Source organism: Chanodichthys erythropterus, chromosome 10 (genome assembly GCF_024489055.1).
Source record: "Chanodichthys erythropterus isolate Z2021 chromosome 10, ASM2448905v1, whole genome shotgun sequence".
Lineage (NCBI taxonomy): Eukaryota > Metazoa > Chordata > Actinopteri > Cypriniformes > Xenocyprididae > Chanodichthys > Chanodichthys erythropterus.
Window position 1 is genome coordinate 15,229,351 of NC_090230.1, and position 6,000 is coordinate 15,235,350.

Here is a 6,000-nt window from a genome sequence, read left to right on the forward strand (position 1 = left end):
TTTATTATAGAATACTGCAGTATTTATTTTAAATTATTTAACTGTGCACATCATTAATTTTTTAAAACTCATGTACCCTCAAAATTTTTAATAACTTCTCCCTTTTGTAGTAACATCTCTTCTTTTCTCTGATGATGCATTTACTGGCGTGAGGGCGGGACAACCTGTCACTCACATGAGATTGACCAATAGCAAAACACAACCGTCAAACGGTCCAATCAATTCCTGATGGACAAAATCCATCGTGCAGTTTTTCTTGTTCGAGAAACCGTTTCACTCGGATATATGTCACAATAGAGAAGAAAAGACTATCACAACTTGTACAGGAATTATTCCTTCCCAGCGGAAAGCCTGATCTTTATTGTCTGTACTGATTCGAACACAACATCTGCAATGTATTTTCATCCTCTTCCACTGCCCACACACAGAGTGATCCTCTCTGCTCATCATGCTTTCATCAGGAGCTCTTTGTGTCTTACTGTTGTCATAAAGGCAACATTGAATCCTTAAGCTGCTGATCCAGTAAAGACAGAGCTTGTCACTTACAGTAAGAGGGGGCTGAATAACCCAGGTTCAGTAATGCCCTCAACACCTGAGATGGCAAAATGAAATTGCTTCACACATTTTATTGCCATCAGAGTTTGTGTTCAATATGGTTTTGATGTTAAAGCTTTGAGCAGAGACACTATAATGAAAATATGATGCCTGAATAGTGACAAGCAAAAACACACCTGATGTGCAATCTTTATTCATCATTTAAAAAGCCTTGCTGTATTTTTCGCCATCTTGCATTGACCGTAGTGGTTTGAATGCACCTGACACGAATGCACCTTAGAGTACTACCAGCTACGAGCTACCACATGGCCTCTGTACCACCTGACCTTCGCCGATTTAAGGTGCGTTCGACTTTAAGCAGTGCTGTGCACCATTTCATCACTGTGCAAGTCCATCAAAGCTTTATATACGGTAATTACATGGTAATTACATGTTGTGAAAGCAGCAATATTCATGATTTCCTAACTCGTAAATATAAACTTCCCAGGAGGACTTGAATACACTTAATGGTGTTAATGGTGCAAGCTAATGCTGCATTTGTACATTTTAGTACAAAAGAATTAAAGTTCACAAAATTCACACAAAAATGAAAATTGTCATTTCAAATCCGTATGCAAAATTTGTGCATCTCTCTTCTATACGAGTGTTTATACTAACCATAAAACCCACTTGACCCATGAACTACATTTTGAGTCTTTTTAAAGTCAGATGAACAGGTTTATATGAGGAACAGATGCAAATTTATGACACTATTCACTGATATTTGTGCCACTTTTGGTTACGACACATGCTGCAAACCAGTATGTTTTACCGTCAATGACAAAGATGGACATCTTTGACCATTGCGCTCACATATTGTGCTCAAATTAATTTAGTTCAACTTTTAAAAATGCATCTTCAAGACTTGTTTCACTACCCATCATCTCATGTTCAAAAACGTTTCTTTGAATCAACTCTTGTGGTGTTTTTTTGTCCTCTTGGACAGATGTGGTCACTGTAACCTTAAAAGAATAGTTCACCCAAAAATGAAAATTATCCCATGAAGTATCCCAGATGGATGTTTGTCGGAAGCTGGTTATTATAGTTTATAATGTTTTAATATGCATATTTTTCTTACAAAAATGCATTGCTTTGCTTCAGAAGGCCTTTATTAAAGCCATGGAGTCGTATGAATTACATTTATGATGGATGTATGTGCTTTTTTAGGCTTCAAAATCATGAGCGCCATTCACTACTATTATAAAGCTTGGAAGAGCCAGGATATTTTTTTTATATAACTCCAGTCGTGACCCTGGACCACAAAACCAGTCAAAAATCTCACGTGTATATTTGTAGCAATAGCCAACAATACATTGTATGGGTCAAAATTGTCGATTTTTCTTTTATGCCAAAAATCTTTAGGATATTAAGTAAAGTAAATTAAGTATGTTCCATGAAGATATTTTGTAAATTTCTTACACTCTAAAAAATGCTGGGTTGTTTCAACCCAAATTTGGGTCAAATATTGACAAACCCAACCGTTGGGTTAAAAAATGCATTTAAAAATTTAACCCAATGGTTGGGTTTGGCCATTTTTGACCCAAACTTGGGTTGAAACAACCCAGCATTTTTTAGAGTGTACCATAAATATATCAAAAAATATTTTTGTGAGTGAATATGCATTGCTAAGGACTTCATTTGGACAACTTTAAATGTGATTTTCTCAACATTTCAAATAGTTGTATCTCAGACAAATATTGTCCTATCCTAACAAATCTCAATTTCAAAAAAATGACCCTATGACTGTTTTTGTGGTCCAGGGTCACAATTGTGTTCGTCTAAAAGAAGAAAGTCATATACGCCAAGAACCCCCTTGAGTAAATCATGGGATAATTTTCAATTTTGGTCAACACTCAAACTAAATTTAGATCAACCTTTAAAAAATATGGGAATCGAGTAATATTGCGGGGGGGTTTTTTCCTTCTTATCTCATTTCACTGCCCTGCGACTCGTGATGTTTTCTGTCCTTTTTGGACAGACATAGTCACTAAAAATGGAAAAGTACATACCAACACTTCAAGGCATCTTCTGTTGTTCCATTTCACAGAATAATGTCACATGGGTTTGTAAGCAGTGTGAGTAAATGACAGAATCTCATTTTTGAATGAACTATCCCTTTAAAACCACCTTGAAGAGGACATCCAAAGAAGACAGACCAGCCGTATTTAAATGATGAGGCTCGTTATTTGCATGCACGAACACCACAGAGGTAATTAAGCTGGGCACAGGCTGCATTGTTGCATTAGATTGAGTATAAATGCTTTTGAAGCTCCTAAAGCAATAGCAACTGATTTAAATTAACAATACGGTATCCGCCGGGATCCTTGTCAACCCAACGGCAAAGATGATAAGTTACAGGTCTGACTTCCCCAATCAGCCCCCTATATTTCAGCCCTAATTACAGGTGGGACACTGCCAATTTGCCACACTAAATGACCCCTTTCTGTAGAAGATGAAAGTGCTCACCCAGGGCTAGAACTTGACAGGTTGTAGGTCCACATCAGCAGCCCTGTCAGCCCGTTGTACTTGTCTATCCTCGGTTTCGGCTGTCCCTCTCAGCTTCGGCGTGTGGGCTGTGCACAGCTGCTTGGGTTGAGTCGCCCAATTAAGCTTGCAGATGCTCCTTGCTGCAGCATCGGATTCCAAGATCCCAACCAGATCGTCCCTCTTCTCGCCACTGGATCGTTCTTTTGTCTTCTACTGTTGCCAACCGGTAGTCATCAGGTTCTCCGTACACATTGCTCCAGTGACAGGAGGGATGATGTGTGGTTTTCTGCACAAGTGTGTGAGGGAAAAGAGAGAGTGTGTGTGAGCGTATCAGGCAGAATGAGTTGTACTCTGTGAAGCGGTGATATGTGAGCGAGCCTGCCTCTCTTCTACTCTCCACTACTGCTGTATGGCTTCAAAACTCACACTGCCAGCGAACTGATCGCTTAGGGACCGTCTCAAAAGTGCAAGCTAACTGAAAACAATCAAAAGCAATCCGCTAGAAACAGATCCACTTGGTGTCCCTCTGGGTGATACCTAAAGGACTCGGTGGCTCTTGTAAAAAGTTGAATGTGAATTGACTGTTCTGTAATGGCTAGTTGTGTTTGATATATTTTCATACTCACGCTTGACTTCACGACTCAGTCCCTCAACGAAAGCTCCCCATGTCCACGAGGGCTTGAATACTCAAGCAAAGACCAGCATCTGGAATTGTATAATTTTAGCAGACATGTGACCCTCTTAATGCGCAATCCTTTTATCTTTTGTCCTGTTTTCAGTTTTCAGTTTTTTCATCTGTTTACCTCCGGAGACCCCTTAGCAGGAGATTGGTGGATGCTGAGAGAGAGAGAGAGAGAGAGAGACAGAGATGAGAAAGAAAGAGAGAGAGAGAGAGAGAGAGAGAGAGAGAGAACATTTATCAGTGTTGAGGAGTAGCTTATGGAAGACCATATATAAATGTTCTTTAAATTTTTTTAGAGAAATCACGCTTTGGTAAATCATAATTGACAATTCAAAATTATGAAATACTACAATATAATTATGAGATAAAAGTAAAAATTATAAGAGTCGAAATGAGAATTTATGTCATAAGTCATAATTATGAGAGTCATAACTATAAACAAAAAAATAAATAATTTTTCCCTGGTTTCACAGAAAAGCTTAAGCTAGTCCTAGACTAAAATGCATGTTTGAGCTGTTTTAACTGAAAGCAACTTGTACTGATATATCTTAAAATATGTCTGTGCAATTGTTTTGTCTCAAGATGCACACCAATGTTTTTTTTCTTGTGTATGGTTATAAAAGTTACTTAAATATCATAATTGAACTAAGGCCTAATCCTGGCTTAGGCTAAGCCCTGTCTGTGAAACCGGGCCTTTATGTCATAAAATATGATTTATCTTGGTTTTGTCATAATAATTGACTTATATCATAATTCATAACTATGACAAGTCAAAATCAACAAAAAATTAAATAATTATGAAATAAAAGTCTCTTTTTTTTAATTGATAAAAAGTCCTTATGAGAAAGTAAATTATGAGATATGTTGAAACTGAGATGCTACATATAATTATATATTTTTTTTGTTATAGTTATGACTATCCTATAGAGCCCTGCACATGACATGCAGGGAAAAATAGCAAATTGAGGGAACAAATTAGTAAATTGTGTGCACGATTTAGCAAAATGAGGGAACAAATTAGTAAATCGTGCGCACGATTTAGCAAAACAAGCGAACGAATTTGTAAATCATGCGCACGATTTAGCAAAACGAGGGAACAAATTAGTAAATCGTGCGCACGATTTAGCAAAACGAGGGAACGAAATAGTAAATCGTGCGCACGATTTAGCAAAACAAGGGAACAAATTAGTTAATCGTGCGCACGATTTAGCAAAATGAGGGAACAAATTAGTAAATCGTGCGCACGATGTAGCAAAACAAGCGAACGAATTTGTAAATCATGCGCACGATTTAGCAAAACGAGGGAACAAATTAGTAAATCGTGCGCACGATTTAGCAAAACGAGGGAACGAAATAGTAAATCGTGCGCACGATTTAGCAAAACAAGGGAACAAATTAGTTAATCGTGCGCACGATTTAGCAAAACGAGGGAACGAAATAGTAAATCGTGCGCACGATTTAGCAAAACAAGGGAACAAATTAGTTAATCGTGCGCACGATTTAGCAAAACGAGGGAACGAAATAGTAAATCGTGCGCACGATTTAGCAAAACAAGGGAACAAATTAGTTAATCGTGCGCACGATTTAGCAAAACGAGGGAACGAATTAGTAAATCGTGCGCACGATTTAGCAAAACAAGGGAACAAATTAGTTAATCGTGCGCACGATTTAGCAAAATGAGGGAACGAATTAGTAAATCATGCGCACGATTTAGCAAAACAAGGGAACAAATTAGTTAATCGTGCGCACGATTTAGCAAAACGAGGGAACGAAATAGTAAATCGTGCGCACGATTTAGCAAAACAAGGGAACAAATTAGTTAATCGTGCGCACGATTTAGCAAAACGAGGGAACGAATTAGTAAATTGCACGGTTTAGCAAAACAAGGGAACGAATTAGTAAATCATGCGCACGATTTAGCAAAACAAGGGAACAAATTAGTTAATCGTGCGCACGATTTAGCAAAATGAGGGAACGAATTAGTAAATCATGCGCACGATTTAGCAAAACAAGGGAACAAATTAGTTAATCGTGCGCACGATTTAGCAAAACGAGGGAACGAAATAGTAAATCGTGCGCACGATTTAGCAAAACAAGGGAACAAATTAGTTAATCGTGCGCACGATTTAGCAAAACGAGGGAACAAATTAGTTAATCGTGCGCACGATTTAGCAAAACGAGGGAACGAATTAGTAAATCATGCGCACGATTTAGCAAAACAAGGGAACGAATTAGTA

At 38.0% G+C, this 6,000-nt stretch overlaps 1 protein-coding gene across 1 annotated transcript in view; it reads right to left on the reverse strand.

The window, feature by feature from the left end:
* The window catches only part of lingo3a (leucine rich repeat and Ig domain containing 3a), a 33,908-nt gene extending 30,804 nt beyond the window's left edge, over nt 1-3,104 (reverse strand). The window contains exon 1 of the mRNA XM_067398694.1: nt 3,061-3,104. The gene's annotated coding sequence lies outside the window, so the exon portion shown is untranslated. The remainder of the gene's footprint in view (nt 1-3,060) is intronic.
* Nucleotides 3,105-6,000: the final 2,896 nt, after the last annotated feature.